The sequence below is a fragment of the Phragmites australis genome, chromosome 6, assembly GCF_958298935.1.
Source record: "Phragmites australis chromosome 6, lpPhrAust1.1, whole genome shotgun sequence".
Taxonomy (NCBI): Eukaryota; Viridiplantae; Streptophyta; class Magnoliopsida; order Poales; family Poaceae; genus Phragmites; species Phragmites australis.
The window spans coordinates 32,761,734-32,787,106 of record NC_084926.1 but is presented as its reverse complement, the minus strand read 5'-3'; the positions used below and the strand labels follow the sequence as shown (position 1 = coordinate 32,787,106).

General features: G+C 40.1%; 1 pseudogene; it reads right to left on the bottom strand.

Moving 5' to 3' along the window:
• Window positions 1-967: 967 nt before the first annotated feature.
• Window positions 968-18,122, bottom strand: LOC133923135 (bidirectional sugar transporter SWEET4-like; annotated as a pseudogene).
• Between the last annotated feature and the right edge of the window lie 7,251 nt (window positions 18,123-25,373).

Below are 25,373 nucleotides of genomic sequence, written 5' to 3'. Positions count from 1 at the left end.
GTGGACTAGCTGTAAGTAAATTTTGGAGGTAGATGTTACACCGAGATCAACGACGAAGAGCTCGTACCAAAAGGAGTAGTTGAAGCTCGAATTTTGAGATGTTGATGATGATAATGCGGTAGCACTAATGGTTCTCGTCGAGAAGGCCGCTCGCTTGGATATGTTGGTCACTAAGGGAGAGGAGCAGAGGAAGGTGTGTATATATTGGATCTATCAGTTGGTTGTCTGGTACTATGAATGCGTTGTATAGCTATTGATTGATTGGGCGTGTAAGTGTGTAGCCCGAGCGGCCCCTGGGTGGCTGAACAATTCATCAAAGATAGCGCTAATATTGTATGGATTTACAAAAAATAAACAAACGATAAGGCCGTTAGCTATACAACGAATGGAAACATGTGCATCCCTTGACCAGTCCGGCAAGGACAGGTGCAGTTTAACAGCCTAAGTAATTGCATAGTATCAATGGAAGCACACCTATAGTAGTACTGCTACTCCAACAATTTGCACGTGTTACATCATCAACTCAATAATACTTCACATTATCTTTGTACAAGTGTGTTACATAGTACCTCTGACCCTCAAAACATGCTATACGCAGTCTGAACAATTTGAGACAAATGGTGTAATAATTCAAACATATATAAAGTGGAAATGTTTGAATCCACAGTTTTGCTGCCAAAGGCCTTCTCCTTCAGCTATCGAGAAGCAGAAGAAGACCTGGTTTTTTCCTCGAAAAAACAATATAAAGCCTGGTCGAGGAAAAGAACGATTACCCGCCTCTAAGGTGGAATTAGCTAAAATACCCTACCTTTCTCCCACCTAAATGAAGCGAATCGCGCAGCTCAGCTGCTCCCTTAATTACACGACAACATATCGTCATCCCTTTGGGACTAGGAAGGACACTGCTAATACATAACCCCCAGCTGCGTGTAGCAACATGTCATCATCGCGCAGCTCAGCTGCTCGATCAGTAGTGGCCGGCCTTGCTGTCAGCGACGACCTCGGTCATGGCGACCTGGTCGGCCTTGCGCTTGCGGGCTTCGATGATCTGCTGCGTTGATTTGTAGTAGATGGCGTACAGGATCAGGTACCCCCACCGCGAACAGCACCCCCAGACCGGTCGGAATCTGTATGCAAAAAACGTACATAAAAAAATAAATACACAAAAAAGATTCAGTTCAGCAATGAAATTAAATTGTTTCTTCTTACGGATATCGTCATTTCTATTGGCGTAATCCATTCTTAATCAGTAGGAGCAATGCTCTCCCAAATAAGGTAACTTAGGTGAATGATAATTGGACTGATGTAAATGCCCTAAATTCTCACCTCAGCTAATTCAACTAGCTGTAAGACCTAGAAAATGTTTTCCTGATCTCCTCACAAATGAATAAAAAGCTTCGTCGTTTTCATGGAGCCAATCAGTTATGGTACTCCTATAGATCGTGACACGGGAGCCAGGACTGCAAGGACAGCTCAGGGCCAAGCAAGTGCGATGGTGAAACGAACAGCTGAGACAGCCCCGTGAGTCTCAACCTGCGCAAGTTCATCTCCCCCGGGCCGTTACATTTCGCAATCGATCGTACGCGATCACCGCCCTCATTCGTATCCGCGGCCAACCGAGAAACCACAATGTCACTGTCCCTGGTTAGGTATTCAAGAATTCAGCTAGGACCCCTAAGCAATGGCTCCTTATGAATGACCATGCTATAGCCTACCATGTCCTGGTTCCATGAGGTCAAACTGGACATGCCTCGGAATTCAGCCGAGGCCACACTACTTCAAAAAGCCTAACAGTGTCGGTTAAAAATCGATTTCACTGCTAGTTTTTCAATTGATATAAAATACTCAACACTAATAGTTGATAACTATCGGTATCGGTTGCTCACCCGACACTATTGGTATTTTCAAATAATAAAAAAAGAGAAAATTAGCGATGAGAACGGCTCGGATGCCACTACCACTGCCGCTGCCGCGGGCACTACTGGGCACACCTACCAATACGGTGGCTTGAAGGCCGCCGCCAAAAAAACCCACGGCAACCAATTGGAGTCCCAATCCAACGACAGAAAAATATCTTCGGACCATCATCCTCAACATACATTCCATTGCAGCGTCGAGCCTAACACACATCATCACATGAGTATAGATTATAGAAATCAATCAAGAACAAGAATCACTGCACGATTGCTCTGCTCCTCCTCCGCGGCGGCCGCTCTACCACTACTCAACCACTGCTGGGTCGCCGCTCGTGCTCAGCAACTGCTTGTCCTGGATCCAACGAGAGAGAGAGATAAGAGAGACAAGAGAGAGAGGGGAGTCACCAGGGGAGGAGGCAAGTGGGGAGGGGCGAGGCGAGGAGGCCAGCGGTGGGAGGGAGAAGGAGAAGTGGAGGGGAGGAGGACGGTGGGGAGGTGTGGAGGCCGGCGGTGGGAGGGAGAAGGATATGGGGAGGGTAGCAGCGAGAGAGAATGGGGAGGGAGCCAAATGTGACGCGAAGAGATAAGGATGGAGAGAGCTGCGGAAGGCGGACGTGATGAACCAAAACTCGATTGAATTAATTTTTCAGTTAGACATGGCATCAATCCCGATTAGTATTAAAAACTAACACTGATACTATTTATCAGTTCTAGTTTTTATCTAAATGGATGCATGAATGTCTGGTTTTGATACAAACCGGTATTGATACCTTATCTGTATCGGTTTTGGCTAAACCGATACCGATGAATCGACACTTATAACTAATTCTGAAGTAGTGCCAGACCGGCCGGGTCAAGGTGTTGTATCTTGTATGCAGGAATCTTAGTAAAATACGTAAAAAAAATTAAGGATTTATCGATCACTTACTGTGATGTATGTAGAGGTCGAAGCGGATGAGGGCGCAGGCAGTCCAGCAGATGCCGTTGACAAGGGAGGCCAGGGACAAGAACAGGGGCATGTACTCAACACTTATCTTCTGGATCACCATTTCCTGAAACACATATGAAAACAAATAGAAAATGAATGATTAGTATGAGAAAAAAATAAGTGAATTGTACAAAACTATAACTATTTTGCAATTTGAAATATAAAACTATAATTATTGTGCCTAACAACACTAAACTACAAGTTATATACACCAATTTCATACTGTTATATCTGTTGTCGAAATTCATTGTTCACCAGTATATTCATCGATATAAAAATCAGTAACCTTCTGTTTCTCTAAAAGTCCTAGAACTTTTTTATATGTTTCATAATCTATATATTTTAATTGGATTCAACCAAAAAACTTGCGTAGAGTTTAAACTAAAATTTTCAAAAAAACTACTTTTATAACTTCTAACAATTGTTAGAGTCTCAAATAGAATCCTAAAAATCTAAAATTATTTCGAGCCCTAGGTGGTGGAAAATCTAGTTCGTTTGTAATGCTCTATAAATAAAGTATTACAAAAGAAACCATTTTTTCACCATATAAAATAGGGCCGAAAATAATTTTAGAAATTCTTCCATCATATAAGAAGAATATTAGTGATTTTTTCCAGGTTTTTGAGATTTTATTTGAGATCTTAAAAATTGTTAGAAGTTATAAAGTAGTATTTTTTTGAAGAATTTTAGTTTAAATTCTATAGTCTTTTTGGGTGAATCTAGTTAAAATAGGTTGCACAAGGATTGTGGAACATGCACATAAAGTTCTAGAATTGTTGGAGAAACAGAAGGCCACTGATTTTTTATTGGTAACTGGTAATGATGAATAGTAAATTTCGACAGCAGAGATAACGAAAATTAGGTTATATGTGAAATTAGTGTACAAAAGTTATAGTTTTATGTTACTAGGCACAATAGTTATAATTTTTTTATTATAAATGATACAATAGATTTAGTTTTGGTGAAAATCACGACATGCTTTAACACGAACCGACTAATGCACGGCCGTGCATGCTATTAGCATCCTGTCCGCACACAAGAAAAGGATACCTTTCTTTTTTTGCCGCGTGCTGAGCACGCGTATGGCCTAGGCCTTGTTTCCCTCCCGCGCGGGAGCGCGTTTGCGCGCGGAGCACGCCTGGCAAATGCTGGGCCCACCAAAATCGATCAGAGGCAACTCGAACCTGGCTTGCCCAAACCACGTGCCGCCTCCAGCAGGCCTAGGCAAAACTTGCGGAGGCACAGCTAGGGTTCCAGCGAAAAAAGCAAAAAAAATCTCCATTAGAGCAGCACAAGCTAAACAGATTTACCTAAAAGATCAGGTATGCTTTAGTAGCTATGTTTTCCCAGATTCTGTGATCTTTGATCAGCTTTACATCGTTTTTGAAAAAAAAAAGAGGGAACACACAAATTGTTCAACCGACAGGGATTCATCTGACACTGAAAAGTTTGCATGGATTTCCTCTACCAAAATCTACATGTTTGCTTCCTGGAAACAACATTTAGCCTGTATGATTGAAATTGTATCATAACTTACCTGCACAAGGAAAAAAGAGCACACAAACTTGCTTTTATCATCCTATTGCTACCTTCTTATTGTACCTGATGCTACTGACTACACAGATCTTCAAATTGGGGAAAAACTGCATATGAGAATGAGATATCCCTGTTCCTATTTGATGTAAATTACAAAACAAATGTAATAGAAAGAGGAAAAAGTTTATGCTCAATAGAATCTGGCTATTTTGCTTCTTTGAACTGGTTAAATGTTAATGAAGACATTAGATCTGCCTTTACAGGTCATCAAAATAGCTTGTATCTACTTAAAGAAGCTTGTATCTATCTTCAAAAGTTGCATCTTCTAAAATTTGTTCAACCCTGTCAGTTTTTTTTCTGCATGTTTTGCTTCACTGAATGAACACAATATAGTTTTGTGCATATTTGATTCTCAGATGGTTAATGACCGTAAAAAACAAGAATAGAAATTGTACTTCAAAAATAGGGACATACCCTAGATTTGCTTCCTAATCTGGTTCCAGATGTATGTATATGAATTCTTCGATGATACAATTTACTTGTGCTGCAAAACACAAAACCTGATTCAGCATGCATGATTGTACTACGTGAAAAAAAGAAAAACCATGCATAATTTTCTTGCTGATGTAGATATGCACTACTGAAAAAGCTTTTATGTAGGTTTCAAGAGATGGATCTAAATCAGCTGCCACCTGATTTTGACTATGATTTCATCTCAAGACATACTGAAGATGCAATTGAGAGCAATCCAAAAAATTCATCTCAAGACATACTGAAGATGCAATTGAGAGCAATCCAAAAAATTGCACTCAGCCTCCTCCTATCCAGCAAGACTCCCCAAGCATTTCTGATGTTAGACTATCTTTGGAAGAAACACATTTACAAGATATTCAGCAAGAAAATGCCGATAACACACTGATTGCTGTAGGGGATATTGTTGTTCAGATATTACTGGACAAGTTGTGCATGAAGAGGGTGAGGTGTGGTCTTTGCCACAAGTCCCCTATACTGGTATGGCATTTGGTAGTGTAGTAGAAGCAAGGGAATACTACAATGTATATGCTAAGAGAATTGGTTTCTCAATAAGGACCAATACCTCGCACAAATCAGGAATTACAAAAGTGCTGCAAAAAATCTAGTTTGTCTGCAACAAAGAAGAGAAAGGGAAGAAAAGCAAAACTGATGAAAATACCGAGGAGCCTACAAATTATTCACATGAAGATGATTCTGAACAAGATGATCTTGATCTACCGGATGAGCGAGCCATTAAACAAGGGGGGGGGGGGAGACATGGTGGCAAGAAAAGGAAAAGGGAGAAAATGAAGTATACACAATGCAAAGTAAGGATGACTGTGAAGCTAATTGGTGCTAGGTGGCATGTAATTTATTTCATAGCTGAGCACAATCATCCACTCATTACGAAGCCCTCACTAACAAAATGGCTTAGATCACACAAAGGCATATCTAAGGAAGTAAAGTCTTTCATCACTATGCTGCATGGCTGTAACATCACCACAGGGCCGCAGGGTGCATTATGCAGCTAATGGCTGAGTTCTATGGCTCCATTGAACTAGTACCATACGTAGGCAAAGATGTGAGTAACTTCCGATCCACACTTCGTACCACTGAAAAGTACAAAGACATGCAAGAAACACTAGACTACTTTGAAGAGTTGAAAGTGCAAGATGACCCTGATTTCTTCTACAAGTTCAAGTTGGACGATGATTATAAGATTCAGAACCTATTCTGGGTGGATGGTTCAGCAAGGAAGGAGTATGAGGCATATGGTGACTGTGTTTCATTCGATACGACATACATGACTAATATGTATGACATGCCCTTGCCCCCTTCATTGGAATAAATAGACATGCTCAATCGTTCCAGCTAGGATGCGCATTCCTAAGGGATGAGAAGACAGATAGCTTTGTTTGGCTTTTCAAAGCATTCCTGGAAGCGATGAAAGGCAAGGCTCCCCTTAATATAATAACACATCAGGATGGGGCTATGAGGCGGGCAATTGAGCTTGTCTTCCCTAATACAAATCATCGAAACTGCCGGTGGCACATAATGGATAAAGCTTCTGGAACAATTAGTCCATACCTTTCATCTAATCAAGAATTAAAGGATGAGTTTACAGACTATACTAATTACAGTGTAACACCTGAAGAATTTGAGGCGAAATGGGATGCTATGATTAATCAGCATGACCTGGGGGACATACAACATTTTCAGCATTTGTATAGCATTAGAAAGAGTTTTGTTCAAGCATACTATATGCATTGTTTCTATCCTTTCCTCCAATCAACTCAGAGAAGTGAAGAGTTTAATGCAGTGCTGAAGAGATATGTGAATCCAAACTTATCAATATTGTTATTTGTGAGTATGAGAAAATTCAGCAAAAGTGCCTTGTTGCTCAAGATGGACAGGACTTTAGGACTGATGATAATGAATGGCACACATGGTCAAAGTACCCTATTGAGAAATATGCTTCAACTGTGTACACAAAAGGTATTTTCTATACATTCTCAAAGGAATTTGAAAGGACTGCAGAATATGATGTGCAACAGCATGAAGTGCCCTACCAATACAAGCTAGTACCGAATAACAAATTTATTGAAGACTATGGGACTAGGTCATATATTGTGACAGCAATTGAAGAAGAAACAAGTTACTATTGTGAGTGCAGCAAGTTTGATAGGGATGGGATAATTTGCTTCCACATCATGAAGATTTTGATCAGATTTGGTGTGAAGACCCTGCCTGAAAGATACATATTGAAAAGATGGACACAACAAGCAATTTCTGATGACACAGATATGTCTGCTGATGCAAATATTTCTGTTGATATTACGGCTAGTCGTATGTCTTTGCAGAACAAGAAAACACTGAGATTTAGCAACCTTGCTTCTGCACATGCAAAATTTGCACGTGAAGGTTCAAATTCAGATGATGCTCATTCTATTATTACTAAGCACATCTAAATGATGCAATCTGAACTTGCAGATCTAAAGAAGAGGAAGAGGAAGAAGATAACTGCTACTCCTAGCAATGACTTTGCTGTTGCAAATGTATCTCAGCCTCTTTGTAATGCAGCTACGACAACTTCACCTCGTGGTCATGGCACTATAGCTACTATGTCTACTCCTAACCCAAATGTGCCTGCTCCTACAGATTTTCAAGATGCTTCATATCTTGATAGTTCAAGATTAGTAAGGAATCCGCCAAGATCATTAACTAAAGGGAGGAAGAAGTCAAAAAGGTTGTCTAATGGGAAGAATGTGCAACCAAAGAGAAAGAACAAATGCAGCATTTGTCACACTGAGAATCACAATGCTACAAAATGTCCTGGAAAAATAACTATAAGAATTCCAAGCAAGGAGATGCAGCTATTCACATGACATTAGTATGTTTCGTTTTAGGTTTATGGCAGGAGGAATGTATGCAGTGGAGTTTTCTTAAAAGTTTGTGTTAATGTGCTTTGTGCAGAGTAGTAAACTGCTTTCTGCAGTCTAGTAAAGTGCTTTTATTAAAGGATTATGTTACTTATTTTTTTGATTAAAAAGGTCGTGTTAATTTGTTTTTTCAGACTAGTAAACTACTTTTGTTTAGGTCTATGGCAGGAGGAATGTATGGAGTGGACTTTGCTTAAAAAAGTTTGTGTTAATTAGCTTTGTGCAGAGTAGTAAAACTGCTTTCTGCAATCTACTAAAAGTACTTTCTGCAGACTATTAAAGTGCTTTTATTAGAGGATTATATTACTTCTTTTTTTATTGCAATGTTGTGTTAATTTGTAAGCAAATTAACACAAAAATCCAGAACACTCAATCACTTAGATCAATGCACCAAAATGAGTACATATAGCAAGCTCAAGAGTCATCTAGTTCGCTGGATACAAATTGAGAGGGATAGGACTAGCAGAGGATAGCATTAGAGCAGCAGAGGATGGGAATTGGGGAGGAGAGTTCAGCAGTAGCAGGAATGGGATCATAGAGGAGTTCCCTAGAGCAACGAAATTACAGCAAGTTCCAACAAACGTACCAACACATTTACAAAGAAACGAGCTAAATATTTAGCTAAGATGACCCAGGTTACTAATGCAACGATGAGGGCTGCTTTAAAAAAAAAGGCAGCAGATAGACCTCCACACCGTTTCACCAAAACAACTACAGAAGTACCTAACAAAAGCACATAGGTAAATGCATTTTCAATTTTGCTTTCTTAACAGGTAAATATATTTTCAGAGTCAACTACATTTTAGCAGCGGGTAGGAAAAAAAGAAGATACATGTTACCTAAATGATGTCGAGCTTTGTCTTCCAGGGCGTCATGTTTTTAGGGTGACTTAGCCATTTGTATGTCAGTAGTTTGCGTATGTTTGGCATATCTTTTTCCTTGAATGTGGGTAGCTTACGACCGTCCCAGTGTTCACAATGCATAAGCATGTGAAAACCGCAGTCATATCTGTGAAAAAAAAATCTTTACACATTGCCAATGAAAAAATCAAACAAAGTTGCAAAAAGCATTATGATAACTTACATATTGCTCTGCAACGGGACCTTGATGTCTATTAGTTGATAGCTATCTATCTTCTTCTTCAATTGCGTATAATATGTGATCCACAGATGCTTGATTGCAGATACCAAAGTACTGCAGCAACTTTTCAGCTTGTTATCATGTAAGGACCTCATTGAGTCAAGTACTCAAAGCACAAAAATGATACAAGTTACTTGTGCTAAATATGAATAGAAGACCTTATTGATAATGAACATAATGACTTTAGAAAGTACCTCAAACCGTTGTTCCCGTAAGTTCAAGGACAATAGAAAGTAGTGCCCAACTTCTTCGTGGAGACCCTCGACCTCCCACATTTGAAGTACAGGGAATAATACCTGGAAAAAAATAGATAAAAATATATTGTGTCTAAGAAATGCCAAAAATGTGAGGGAAAAAAGAAAAAGAACAAAAAAAGTAAGAAAGAATGTTACTAATTTAGATATGTCAAGATGGGTCAAGCCTCCCCCATGATCCATTTCGCCCCTCAGGAGTCAATGCTGCACATAGAAAAGAATACAGGGGAGAATTTAAAACATTTAGAAACCCATGTTGTGTCTTTTCTTGGGGATGTATAGAGGCAAAAAAAAAAAGAATACTCACAACAACCCTTAGTGGCAGTACACGTTTAGCAGGGCTTGTATTATCAGGTTCGTTCAAGAGATGAATCCCAATTTCAGCTACAGTGTTAATTAACTTCCGCCCTGGTCTGACTGACTTTGAGAGATGATTTAAGGTGACCCAAAAGTCCCATATATTGATTATAATATCACTGCATCAACATTAGAAAAAAGAAGAAAGGATTATACAAAAATGCAACTATTCATGCTGAGCAACTGATAAAATTTTAGAGGACAAATTCATGTAAAATAGCAATGCTTAACTTAGTCAAAAAAAGACCCACTTGGTAAGGTCAGATGCTCAAGAACATGGACAAAAATACTTATCAATTGTATGGATTTGCTTATGAACATGGAACAATTTGCTTTCAGTTTATTGTCATTTTGCTTATTGATTGAAAATTCTAAAAAGTTGCTTCGACTTGTATAGAATTTGCTATACGAGTATGAAAATTTTGCTTTTCCAAAATGCATGCATTAGCTTGTAGATAGACAACAGAAATGCTTCTCCAAGTTACTAAAATTGCTTTTTCAAAAATTACTTTTTATGCTAAAAAAAAGAAAGGCTTATACAAAATTGTAACTATTCATGCTTAGCAACTGATAAAAAAAAACAGGGTATGAAAAAGAATGGTGATGAATAAGCAATAGAGAAATACATACTCTGTCTTATTGGAACTTTGGCTTGACCTTGTAGTCCTTCCAGTGGCTCTGCACACCGCGTTGTATACCATGCAAACAACATTGCTGCATTTAAAGTTGTTCTTATTATCTTAGTCAATAAATGGAGACCTCATTGTAGCTGGGATCGTCAGAAACCTTCTGGGGGCTGCTGTACCAGATGTACTTAGAGCAATAGCAGATTCAAGATTGGTTGTTGCTGGGGTTTTTTCTCCAATTTCATCAGTTTGAACTACTGCAATGCTTTGCATAATTGCTGTAGCTTCATGCATCTTCTTTTCTTCTATGTGCCTTCTTGCATCTTCTTCCATTTTGTGTAGTAATTCCTCAGGTTTGTTTGCAGCATTCTTTTCTTCTATGTGCCTTCTTGCATCTTGTTCTATTTTCTGTAGTAATTCCTCATATATGTTTGCAAATGAATCATCTGAATCCTCCTTGTTATTGCATTCAAATTGTGGTGGTGTGTCTTTTTTGGCTATTGTATCATGTACAGTGATATTCCTTAGGCCTTCTTCAACCATTGTTTGCTCTAAAATTTTTTGTTCATCCTCAATCCCATCAGATTCAATGTCAATGAACTTCATGATGTTACATTCTGGTGCCAGGAAATCCCAAGAATTGCTCCTAGCAATAGGTGGTGTAACATATTTTGTCTCTAGGACATTATCTGTTGATTTGCTCTTGTTTAAAATGAAGTTTTCCTTCTTCACACTATCTACTGGGACAGGTAGCCTTAACCTCTCCCTCTTCAATTTCTTCTGAAGCTTCTCACTACAATCATCTTGCTGAGCAACTCTCTTCTTAGTGTTGCTACTTATTCCATGCTGCACATCTTCTAGATGCTCTGGTAACAGTAGCTCTGTGACTTTGTTGTTAGCCAATTCTCAAACTCCTTGTTCCTCATGAACAGCAGCCATTCCGGATGTTCCTTGCTCCCTATCTAGTTCATATTGTCCTTGCTCCACGCCTCTGTCCTTCCTTGTTCGCCTAACCAGAGGTGTTTCCTTTTCCTCCATGTCTTTCTCAATATGTATTTCACTATCATTCCTATCTTGTTCTTGTTCTTCCTTGTCATGACCTCTCAGATTCTGCTCTTCTGATTCTGCATGCGCACTGGACTCGTTGTTGCACTCCTTCTCACTCAAATCATCATCATATTTGCCTAAGTCCTCCTCCTCATGACCTACACATGCTTCATTTTCGCTCTTTGAACCTTCCTCCTCTTCCTCATCTTCGCTGGAGTCTTCATCTTCATCCTCATAGTCTTCGTCCTCATAGTCTTCATCTTCATCGTCGTTGTCTTCATGTTCATCATTGTCTTCATATTTTCTACTCATCCTCCTCTGCTTGGATTTCCTTTGACTTGGTTGATCATGGTACACAGAAGATCGGTGTTCCCCCATGATTTCAGACACTACTCTTAAAAAGTTGCCCATCATTTGTGTGATGCCAATGCATACTTTGCTGACGGCTTCAGAGAGCTTCCTCTTTTTCTGCATTGAATTCATGTAAAAATACTTCTCCAAGTTACTAAATATTTTTCAAACACATTAAAATTGCTTGAAGTTACTAACAAAATTGCTTAAACAATCAGTTCAAATAAGGCCTGAGTGAAGGGCCTGACTAAATTGCAAGATATGTTGCACTAAAATGTGTAGAAATCACTTGATGATTATCAGGTACAAAAGTAAAATGACATAATGAATATACTTTCATGTGACATTCATTCACCACGACAAATGAACTGTCTGACACGGAAGACACATACTGGCTGTTCAAGTGTTCATAAGCTTAGTAAATTTCGGTACCTTTAGATATTTAGGGAGGAAAAGGCACCGAAAGCTGGGAAAGGTAGCAGTAGGTAGCGAACTAGATGTTTCGGAAATCTGAAATGCACCCTACTTTACAATATACAGTATGACCAATGTTTAAAAGACAACAAACAAACAAAAAATCATAGAAGTATTCAATTTAAGACATAATCAGTGCACCTACAGGATAAAGATTGCAACTTGAAACAAAACATGCCCAACAAATTATGACATTGAAAATTCAATACTTTTGGAGCGCTGTGATGGCCTGATGGGCGAAAGCATGACAAGCGAACAATATATCACAAAATGCATAGAATGCCATAAAACTTCGACATGGTTGTTACACCCTAATACAGGATAAGGTTTGAAACAATGTTGATTCCAACAAACAGCAAAAGTTGAAACTTAAGTTTTAAGCAACACCAGCAGAAAATGCTTCTCCAAGTTACTAAATGCTTTTCGAACACATTAAAATTGCTTAAAGTTAATAACAAAATTGCTTTTTACACCAGAAAATGCTTCTCCAAGTTACTAAATGTTTTTCGAACACATTAAAATTGCTTAAAGTTAATAAAAAAAGAAAGTATAGGTTGAGCTCCCAGCAAGATAAATTGCTTTTATACACCTGGTAAATTGCTTTTACAGTTACTACAAAATTGCTGGATGCAGATTGGAGTATTGAGACAAAAAATTTCATTATGATTTTGCCTATCATCGGATATGTAGCTTTGATCCAATACTTCTAGTGCCCTATTCATAGCCGTTGTAAAGAGTAGGTGTAGCTTGAGAATTAACATTAAAGTGCTTGAGAGGACAAAATTGAAATGATTTCAATTAATAAGGTGCATAGCAAGAATATTGGACAGACCTCAGTTGATAAGCCTGGAGTGGCCTTAGATGAAACAAAGCTTTCAATATCATCCATATGTCCCAAAAGTGACTCCTGGACAACTGAGTGGCATGAACTTTTAAGCTGAAAAAAAAGGAGACAAAACAACACGAAAGAAAAGTGAGATTTTGTGAACCCTCTTGCAGGACAAGAACTTGTACATATTAATCTGAACTAAAAAAAAGATTTGGGAATAAAGTTCACTCACTCTTAAGCTTCCAAATGACCCATTTCTGTTTTTGTCAAGCTTGATGACTTTATCGATGATTGTCCTCTTCCATGCCCCAATTCTTAGAATGCAATCAGGAATTTCATATCCGTCAATGATCAAAGAGTCTACATACATGAACTGTACATATAAAAAGGAATTAAAAAATCACAAACTGACAGAAAAGAAATTATCTTGTGGAGTTCAAAGATGAAAAAAGAAAAAGAAAAAGAAAATGGAGGACAGGATTACCATAAGGAAAAATAAGCAACCCTTCATAGAATTCCTTTTGTGCATTTGATGTGCAAATTGTCTCAACAAATCTACAACAAACTGACACCAATTCAACTTATTAACCTTGGATAAGTTGACTAGTGCAGGATAACATTTCGGACTGATGCCAAGGCAGGTGGTTGGACACAGAAATGATGAAAGAACCAACATAAGCCATGTCCTTAGGTAATCTTGATCAGCATTCTTGTTAGCTTTTAGTCTCTTCACTATTGAACCAATCTTCAGTGCATTCTCAGTATCATATTTCTCATGTATAAAGTTGGTGGCTTTTACATTGAAGTCATACAACACCTTGTCTCCCTTCTTTAGCAAGCCAAGAATCCTATGAACTGATTCAGCTGTGACACTGATCCTCCCCCTCCCCGGGATCACAAGCTCATTGGATTCAACATTAAAATTCCTTATCACCCACTTGCTAAGATCAGATGGTAGTGTACTTGTCCCTATATTGAGCAACCCTCCAAAACCAACTTTTGTAATCATGTCACGCTGTGCATATGACATGCATTTCTATAGCTTAACCAATCTTGATGGTAAAGCTCTGTTCCTGGCACCTTGAGTATGGGGCATGGCATCATTTAAAAACTAAACAAAAATAATGCAACACTAAGAAAAAAGCTATACAAAAAGCCACGCTATAGGAAAACTAAAAGAACACTGCAACACAATACTCCCCTTAAAAATCATTACTTATAGCAGTCAAAATAGGCATGATTTCCATGTTGTATCCTCTTTCAAAAGCAGAGAAGCAAGTTAACATTGTTCAGATAGAAATTCAGGCTTTTTCTATTTGAACCAGTACTTGATCAGCATCAATACTTATCATAGAACTACTCTAAAAGTGAATCTTTACAAATGGAGTGTGGCACCATCACACCAAAGACTAGATGAACAAAAAAGTCAGATCACATAGTGCAAAATTATAGAGACCAGGGGTCTACTGAAGTAAAACAAAAAATAAAATGACTTTTGTTATACACACCCCCACACTGCCAACGATGCTTGCTACGTGATGTAGAAGCCACATCCTCTTTTGTTTTTTGCCTTTCCATTACCTATGAAACATTTAAAAAAAAAGACACATGGAGATCAGAGGAGCTGTGTGAAAAACAATGGAAGAACAAAAAAGATGAATAATTAAACAAGAAGATCACCATGTATGTGTGTGGAATGTTACTTATCTGCTAAAACAAATTTGGTAATAAAAAAAAGTAATTTGCTTATCATACTATAAGCAATTTAGGCTACACAGTAAAAGCATTAAAATGCTTATAATACATAAACAAATTGCCTCACAGTAAGAGTTAAAAAAAATAATGATAAAACATAGCATCAGGGGAGATGTCGAAAAAAAAGGAACCACATGGATTATATATATGTGAGGATTCAGTAAATACATAACAAAGTTTTTTAACCATTCGACGATAATACATAAATGACATAAAGAAAAAAACCATAGGAATTTATAATCGACATTCCTCCTACATTACATAATACTATTTTACTCTATATATTCTGCTACATCCTCTGAGGTACACCAACTTTTGAAAGAGGGTCAACTGGCCATAAGCTAGCGTAATACATGCGCTGGAAGGAGACAACTTCGACACCCCACATGTAGCTCGTTTTGTGGAGAACCTTTGCATCAGCCCTGCTTAGACATTGGATGAATGTAAATCCACTCATATCAATAGCAACTGTGAACAGGTTGTGCCCTAGGACATGGCTAGCTACAAAACAAGAATTGAACAAACTATTGCGCCGGATATTTGTAGCCATGGTACGAATAAGGCATGCTTGTTGCCTATAATTGATACCCAACTAGCGCATAACATGCCTTGTCATATGTATTTCATCCATAGCCATTTTTGCCTATAAAAAAGAATGAAAGATGAAAAATAATACTCATCCAATGTTTGTTGACCTTAAAAAACCTTGTATATATGTATGTAAAAAAAAGTGAGCATAAAAACCTTGTATGAAGAGTGAATGGATCAGGCTATAACTATGTTGTGTTTTAGGCAATTTTATGCACACTTTCCAAGCATTTCTATGCAGTTTAGTTTAGCACCTGGGATGGCCTAGTTTGCATTTCAGGAATTTCAATGCCGAAAACGTTTAGAATTTAGGCAATGCTAAGGACCTGGCCATCCCCACCACAGTGCGCGATTAGATAAACAACTCAAAAAACTAGGACGAAAACATGCGCTCACCTCAATGCACGAGCATCAGCCCCCCACCATAGCTTCATGCTCCGCTGCGTTTTGAAAAAGGATACCAGAACGAATCAAACCCCAAAATGATATTCTGAAACCGTATAAATCCCCAAATCAAACTCGGAGAGAGGGGGGCACAAATACGAAAAAAAATCCCAAATCAATTTTGGAGCGGGAGACGAAATCAAAAATGCAAAAACATGCGTTGTGCGCGAAGAAACTAGACTTCCTAAACCCTAAACGGGAATCGGAAACCCCACCCCTTACGTGAGACTGATTTGGGGTGAAAAATTGCATTGAGAGAATCGAATATGCACATTCAGAGGCATGCATGCAAGGTTATCAACGATTTGGTTCCCGAGCAAAATTATATGTGACAGAAGAGAAAATATAGAACGGATTTTGGGGAGAACCTGACCTTGCTGTGCAATCCTCAACCTCCTCCCCCCTGCACTACTGATTTGCAATGGATCTATGCAAAATCACGAATCAAGAAACCCTAGGTACAAAGATTGGGGAGAAAAAATCGCATGCGAGAGAACCAAATATATGCACATTCAGAGGAATCCACGAGCGGCTACAAGCGATTTGCACTCGATCATACGTATTTCGAACAGTTAAATATGTGCGAGAAGCAAAACACAGCACATTCAGACGGATTTGGGGGAAAACTCACCTCCTGTGCAACCCTCCTCCCTGCCGCGCTACAGATTTGCACTGGATCAACAAGAAACGCGAATCAGAAAACCCTAATTGCGCGAAGAGAAGCAAAAAACACAGCACATTCAGACGGATTTGGAGGCAAAACACAGCACACAACTTGATATTTGGTTACGAGAGCAACGAACCTGGAGAGACGACGAGAGCGACGAAATGAACTAGCGCGGTTCCCGATGTTTGAAAAAGGACTCGCTTCGATGATTCCGTGACTAAACTTCGCTGACGCGTGGGTCCGGTATACAGGAGCAAGACGGACGCGCGTATCTCAGTCGCGCACGCCTCCAACGCCGTATCTTAGTCGCGCACGTGTATTCTTAGTCACTCTGATGAAGAACGAACGAGGATCCGAGCGTGCATGCTGAGCGACGTGGACATGCATGCTCGGAAATTAGTCATTGGGAAAACTAAATAAAACAAAATAGTAAGAAGACTGGACACGGTGAAATAAAATGGAAACACTGCATATGCTATTCCAGAGGATAATTGAAGAAGCGACTGGATCATATCTGCGTGAGCACATGCTCTTAGTATTATTTTATTTTTTTCTCCGACAACGTTGATACTTGTCTATTGTCATGAAAGCTAAAATAACCCACTCTTCTTTTCCTATGCTTCTTCCCATTCCAACTACCGCATGAAGTTATATAATCAACCAATAAATAAAACGAAAAAAATCTCCTGATGCTGACACTCTAATGACAACCAATTAATAATTAAATAATACCAAATCATACTAGTCACATGCAGCTACCTAGTAACATAGTATTTGTACACTTCTACTACGTACCATGACTGAGACAGGGCGGCGCAAAGGAAGCCCACCACCATGGACCTGCGCTCGCGCGTGTGCGCCAGAGTGAGCACGAGCGCGGCGACGCCCGCGACGAAGGCTACATCGGCGGCGAGGAGGAAGACGAGGATCTTGCGGCGGGCAGCGCGCGCCGGCGGAGTAGAGGAGGAAGAGCGTGGCGTAGTTGAGCTGGATGGCCATGCCTGTGCCGTTGATGGTGATCGATGACGAGCATGCTGTGAGGGTGCACCAGCGGCAGGCCGTACAGCACCCACATCATGCAGTTGAGAAGCGTCGCCACGTACGGTACCGGCGAGCGCTGCTCCACCGAACCCTTCTTCCAGATGCGGTAGAACGTCGGCCTCTGTATACATGTACGTATGCATATACGCCTTAATTAAGACTGTGTATGTATGTAATTATAAGTACGTTTGTACGTACTAATGATTTTGACTACAAGTATTTTACTTGCTATGTTATTTTCAGTATAGTTCTTTTTGTAATCTTCTTGGTGTGCGGCACGTGTGTGTGCACAGAGACGATTGTCTAGTTTCTGTCTTTCTGCTACCAATCGGATGCTCTCTAAGTTTCATCTATGAGTGAATGAATTGATATTTGATTCTTACACTAGGGAGAGGAAGAGCACAAAAGCGGTCCCATTGCCTGCAGGATAGACACAAAAAGATGCCAAAAAAGTCAATTCAATACAATTTGGACCACAATTCCACAAATTATCACGTAACAACCAATTCTGCTGCGAGGTGTGCGCTGTGCATCATCGACGATGTATATGTGCGTGCGTATATAGGTGCCATGCAGCTTGAGTGCATGTAGCGACCGCGACGGCGGCAACTCAACTATGACGCCGATTACTGTGCGGATGGTGTCAGGGGAGATCATCGTCACTTCAATAGTGTGGCTTGATTAGGAGGAGGCAGATCAAGAAAGCTAGCGCCAGGAGGAAGAAGAAACGAAAGAGCTGATGAGTGACGACTGAATGTGGCGTGACCTCAGCAAAACATTAAAGGGCTGCTTAACTAGAGGAGATGGCGCCCTGGTGCCTGGCCTTGCCCGACCACGTGGGCAGTGGGCCCCGCCTCCATCTCTATCTCTCTAACTCTCGCTCACTCCCCCTCTCATCTTGTTGTAATGTCATGCACACGGCACACTTTTTGGTGTAATATTTTTTTAAGGTACATGTAGAACGTATAAAATCGACACAAACCTCACTTACATGACAGAAGCGTATGCATCTTACACACACGTTAGACTTAGATTAGAGAGCTCTAAACTTTCAGTGCATGGCAAATGCGCAATAAACCCCATTACTACATAAAGTGTCTTGCTGCTCTTTTTTTACTGTCGGTTCAAAAATTATCGGTAGTGATAATTAAGGATCGAGAATGGCGATTAGAGGGGTGAATAGGTATCTCAAAAAAATTTCTTACAAAATAGATGATATTTTTTTATTTCTCACTCAACGTACCTCAAAACGTTCAAGTGAAGTAAAAAAATTAGAGAGACAAAACAAGAAAATTAGTTACATGATAACATGACTTCACAGATAGAATATGAACCATAGGTGCCATTCAGGACCATCCTATGTGTCTTTGTGCAAAAAACTCATAACTTTAAAAAAAACTAGAGAAGATAGTCGACGAATAAGGTTATTTTCCAAGATGATAGTCTAGTGGTAAGGGGACTCAAGACCCGCTCAAATACATGAGTATATGAGTGTTTAAACCACTAGCATCAAGAATAATAACTCTGCAAAGGTGAAAACTGCAGCTAAAAAAAAAGATCACTGGACAAGGAACCTCTCCAAGTTAATGATCTAGAGGCAAGGGTACTCAAGGCCCATAAGTGTACTTTCGTATGTGAATTTTATGCCTCTAGTAACAAGAAGAGCAACCTCCCAAGGTGCTAAAAGTTCAGCTCTAAAACCAAAATGAAAATCACAAAGAAACACCGAAAACTGGTAAACTTACAAGGGAACTAATAGAGGAAAACTAGAAGGAGGTGAGCACAATAACATGAAGAAAAAGTTCATTGCAGCAGAGATCAGCCCTATTTTAGACGAATTACAAAGAATTTTTTCTCACAAAACTCTCACCTAATACATAGGCTAAGCACTCATCTTTCTCTCTACTAAAACCCTAATACAAGACTCTCATATGGGTGGCACAAGGGGCTCAAATGGCTGGTTTAAACTCTCTCATAGCCCTACCCCTCTATTTATAGGTATAGGAAACTTGACCCCTAAGTTTCCTATCTTTCCCCCAAAATATCCTTCTCTTGTAGTACACTCATACCTACCATCGAGGGTATTTTGGTCTATTTTCTTCTTCATTCATCGGACGGCTACGGCACCTTCATAACTTAGCTTCGCCTCGACACAAGCTTCCCGACGGTGCAATGTACTCTTCCAGTCCTCCCACGGTTTTGAGACCAAACCGTGAAATCGCCTGCACGCTTCTTAAAGTGTGACTCACCACCTTGCTTACACCTTAAGCAAGCACTTCGATGTCAATGCGTGTACTCCGTCATGCAATTTTGACCGCTGGCAAGTCTCTCCCGCTCCCGATCCCTCGGGCTGCCTTGTCATTTGCACCGGTATTCTCTTCGCTTGACTTTGTCAACACGCCGTCTTCATCTGCCTTAAATGCTTTGCTTGAGCTTCACGTGTTCAGCTAGGATCACCCTTGACTTCGCCCAGCCTCCTTGATCGTCTGGCACCAAGCACTCCGCTTGGCCCTAATTATCCCGCCGTCGACCGCCAAGTTGCATCCATCACCTGCACACCATGAGACAAGCAAACAATATCTCCAACTCTAATTCTAATTAGTCCATAATCAATATGCTCAAATGAAATCCCAAATCAATTCAAATCACATCAAAGCTCATGCAAAACAGAAGATCATCAAACCAAATAAATGATAATATCAATCACTCATTACAAGTAAATCAAGTCACATTTCAATTTGGTTTCTCGATCTCCCCCTTGATGAGTGCATTGACAATCCTCAAAGCATAAAGATTTTGTTTTGAAGAAATTAAAACAATATAAGCTCGTCGAAGTGACCAAAAACTCAAGAAAGAGCAAAATATGTTACTTCACATAAGAAAGGTTGCAAAAAACCCTAAGAGAGGTAAAGACGAGCCAAAAACCTCAAAAGAGCAAGAAAAACTCAAAAAACCCAAAAACACATGCTCCTCCTTGATGTTGCACATTTTCCATTTTTCCCCTTTCATTTCTAGATAAATGCAATTTTCTCCCTTTTGTTGAATATTTGTACAAAATATCTTTGGGCATATTTTCTCCCCCTTTGACAATGCAAACATCAAGGATAGCAAACTATACAAAAGATGTGCAAATAAAATGCAAACCTATAAAGCTTCACATATAGATCATAAAGCACTTGCAAGAACTAGAGATATCAAAGCACTATGAGAAGTAAACAATGTAACTTAAAGACATACAAAGCCTCGAATTGAGTTCATGTCACAACCACTGGGAGTGAAGCAAGTTTTGACCATGTTGTTCAATTATCCAAAAGAAGTCACCACAAAAGCATCTAGAGTTTCATGATCAGTGCAAAGATTAGAGAAACTAGTGCTACGTCAAGTTCAAACTAGGCGACCAAGTTCAACCCGACAGGCTATACAAACACCCACATATCAATACAAGCCTTAGTTTGACAACATGAAAAACAACATTCTTAGCACATTAAAAAGCATAAGTTAACTTTCTCATTTGATCATTTAACTATCCCAAGTGAGGTTTAAGCAACCATAGGTTCACTTCTTTGGCAAACCACATGAAGCCTTAAGCCACTGTATTGGATTCAATTTTAGCTCAAAACTTGATCATTTATTTTATTGACTCAATATAGGATTTAATATATGTAATTTTTCACAAAGCCAAAACAAATTGTGACTTTGCGACAAAAAAGAGCACATGCTCTCCCAAAGGTTAATCATGGGCTAAATATTTACATAGACAAAGGTCAAAGACCCCAATCCGCTGAACTGAATAAAGTGGCCTAGAAAAAGTTTTTCATAGAACTACCCTAATTTAAGCACTGATCAAGCTAAAGCAAACACTAGAGGATGACAAGAGATTATGTTCACATTTCAAGTTTATTCTTAGAAAAGACAAGCTTGCTTAACAAATTTTATGCCATGTTTCACTAAGAGTCTAAGTTTGCATAAATTGTTATACATCCACTATATTTAGCACAAATTCACAACTAGAACAAGAAAGTGTAAAGAACATATAAGTGAAACTTGCTAACGTGATTATCTTACAAAAATGCTATGTAATGCAAATGCAACAAATGGAAGATAGAGTATGTACAAAGGCAACTCCCCCTCACACAATGTTATAGGGATGATACACACTAAGCTCTCCCCTTAGAAAGGCAAACCTTGTAGCATCTAGAGGCTTGGTGAATATGTCGGCTAGCTAGTGTTGGGTATCAATGTAGCTCAACTCAATGTTTCCCTTCTTACTGTGGTCTCTCAGAAAGTGGAATCTCACATCTATGTGCTTGGTTCTGGAATGCTGAACTGGGTTGTTGGCTAAGCTGATAGCACTAATGTTGTCACACAAAAGTGGCACACTCTTGAATTCCAACCCAAAATCCCTCAAGGTAGCAACCATCCATAAAATTTGTGAGCAACAGCTATAGGAGCTACATATTCAGCTTCAATAGTATACTGCGCAATGCTAGACTGTTTGCGAGAAGATCAACACACAATATAAATACCTAAGAAATGACAAGTACCGGAGGTACTCTTCCTGTCAATTCTATAGCCAGCAAAATCCAAATCTGAAAAACCTCGAAGAGAAAGCGAAGAGGAAGCAGGAAACGAAAGCCCATACTTGAGAGTGTGCTTGAGATACCTCAGAATGCGCTTCAACGCTTGGCAGTGAGACGTCCTCGGTGAAGCCTAGAAACGAGCACACAAGTAGACAACAAACTGGATGCCGGGTCTTATCGCCATTAGGTACATAAGGGAGCCGATCATGCTCCTATACTCTCGCTGATCCACCTCCTCACCATCTTCATCCGGATCAAGCACGGTCGAGGTAGCCATCGGTGTCGCCAATGGCTTTGCGTTGCTCATGTCGAACTTCTTCAGCAAATCCTTAGTATACTTCATCTGGTGGACGAATGTACCTTTCTTGCATTGCTTGATTTGTAGTCCAAGGAAGAAGTTTAGCTTGCCCATCATCGACATCTGAAACTCCCTGCTCATAGTTTCTGCAAACTTGGCCACAAGTGCATTAGAAAAGCCACAAGTAAGAAATCATTGCCATGCCTGAGAGTGAACAAAGTTTTATCAACTGACCATATCTGATACCCGTGCCCTAGCAAGAAAGACCTAAGCCTATTATACTAATCCCTAGGTGCCTGCTTAAGCCCATGCAAAGTTTTCTGAAGCTTGTATACTCTATGTGGGTATTTAGGGTGCTCAAAGTCTGGGGGTTGCTTGACGTAGATCTCTTCCTCTATGAATCCATTTAGGAAAGCACTCTTAACATCCATTTGATACAATTTAAAACCTCGGGATGCCGCAAATGCAAGAAGGATCCTAATGGCTTCTAGTCTAGCTACTGGTGCAAAGGTTTCTCCAAAGTCTATCCCCTCTACCTGAGTGAAACCCTGAGCCACTAGTTTAGCCTTATTTCTTAATATAGACCCATCCTCCCCCTGTTTGTTTTTAAGAACCCATTTGGTGCCTATGGTGTGAACATTAGGGAGTGGCTCTACAAGGACCCAAACTTGGTTTCTCTCAAAGTTTTCAAGCTCTTCATGCATGGCATTGACCCAACTCGAATCAGATAAAGCATGTCCAACATCATGGGGCTCAAAAGAAGCAATGAATGCAGAATCAGTAAAATGAGCATGAGAAGCAGACTTGGACATCGTTACCCTCTCCTACCGATCTCCGATCATCATGTGTGGAGGGTGTCACTGCTAAATGTGTTGAGGGGCCTCACGCCTAGAGGTGAAGTCCCCCTCAACCTGTGCGGGTGCAAGCTCGAGAGCAGCCGAAGTGGAAGTAGAGGCTACATGACCCTCTGCTAGAGTAGAAGAAGCAGGAGCCAACTCTGGAGCAGGTGTGGTCAAGGAAAGTAGTGGATCATCCTCATCATCACTGAGAGCTGGAAGATCACCATCTACAAAGATGCTCTCGCTCATTTCCTGATCACCTGCATACTTAAAGGTAAAACTAGCACAGGGGGTTGATTCATCAAAAATCACATCACAGGATTCCATGATAGTGTTAGTGTCAAGATTATAAATCTTGTAAGAATGACCATGAAGAGAATACCCCAAGAAAATATCATCGGAAGAACGCGACTCGAACATGTCAAGATTGCCACGCTTTAGGATGAAGCAACGACAACCAAAACTCTCAAATGTGAAACCTTCAGCTTCCTCCTGAAGCACAACTCATAAGAAATCAAATTCAAGATCGAGCGTAAGAAAATCTGATTAGAGATGTAGCACGCTGTCCTAATGGCCTCAGCCCAAAACTTCCTAGAAGTCCTATGCTCATTGAGCATCATCTTAGCCATCTCCACCAAAGTCCTGTTCTTTCTCTCAACCACGCCATTTTGCCGAGGAACGCATGGGGCAGAAAATTGATATTCAATGCCATGTTCAAGGCAGAAAGCATCAAAGAGATAGTTCTTGAACTCGGTGCCATTATCATTGCGAATTGCTTTCAATGCACTAGGGAGTTCTGTGAACAATCTCAAAGCTAAGCTTCAAAAGTGTGAAAACACTCCATCCTTGCTCACAAGAAAGAAAATCCAAGAGTAGTGAGAGAAATCATCAATAATGATAAGAACATACCACTTCCCACCTGCCAAACGAACCCGAGAAGGACCAACAGTGTCCATATGGAGAAGTTCTCCCGGTCATTCAGTCATGCCATGCCGACATGCCAACCTACCGACAAGTAGCACACACAAGGTTCTTCTCAAACTTGAGTTTGGACAATTCTCGGATCAAGCCTAGGGCACCCAAACGAGTAAGCAAATCAAAGCTCATATGCCCTAATCTCCTATGCCACATCCAAAGCTTAGAAAAAGGTTGAGCAAGTAAACACCAAGAAAAACCAGAAGACTGAGAATAATCAGCTCCAAAAACTCTCCCAACTCGAGAAATCTTGCAAATCAAAGCACCAGAAGAATCAAGAACTTAAGAAGTATTGCGTTTGAAACGCATTTCCAAGTCCTCATCTAGCAACTGAGATACAGAGAGAAGATTATATCCCAGATGCTCCATAAAGCCACATCTTTGAGAGTGAAACTCTCATTCACCCTTATCATACATTTGGCTTTCACCCTTCCTTTTAGATCATCCCCGAATGTGATGTATTCATGTCGCTTCATAGAGGTGAGGTTGGAGAACTATGATGAATCTCTAGTCATGTGGCGCGAACAACCGGAGTCGATGAGCCAATTGTTCTCCAGGCCTCTCCCTACTACTTACATATGAGAAGAATAGAAGGTGGATGGCTCAGTACTGTGTTTAGTCAAAAACCTCTTAGGAATCCAGTACTGGGTCATCTGCCTTGAAGCAGAAACAGTAGGTAACTCAACACCAACACGCTGAGGGCGAGTACCACGAGGAGGAAAATGTGGTTTGCCAAAGCGCTGGGACTCAAAGCCTCTTACACGTGGACCAAAAGTATATGAATCATGGTAAAATCCACGCCGGGCACCACCTCTAGGAAGAGACTGAAAAGCGCTAGGGACTCATGAGTGGAAGCGAGGAAAAGACTCATGTACACCAACAGAGGGGCGGTACATGTTCTGGATGCTCCATTCCCACTCACACAGCTCATCTCTCCTACAGCGAAAGCAAAACCCAACCAAGTGACCATCTCTCTGGCAGTATATGCAGTGGTAGCGTCTCTCAGGAACTCGAATGTTGGTCACTCGGGGCTCTCTTATAGGCTCTCTCATCTTAGGCTGTGGAGCTCCCTTGGGTTATGGTGTGGGCTTCTTCTTTGTGGGTTATGGAATTGGTTTCTTCATAGGTTGTGGTGTGGTATTGATTTTGGACTTCTCAGCTTCTAGGGTAGTAGGTGTGGTGAACACAGTATTACTCTCCCCATTGTAAGCCACTC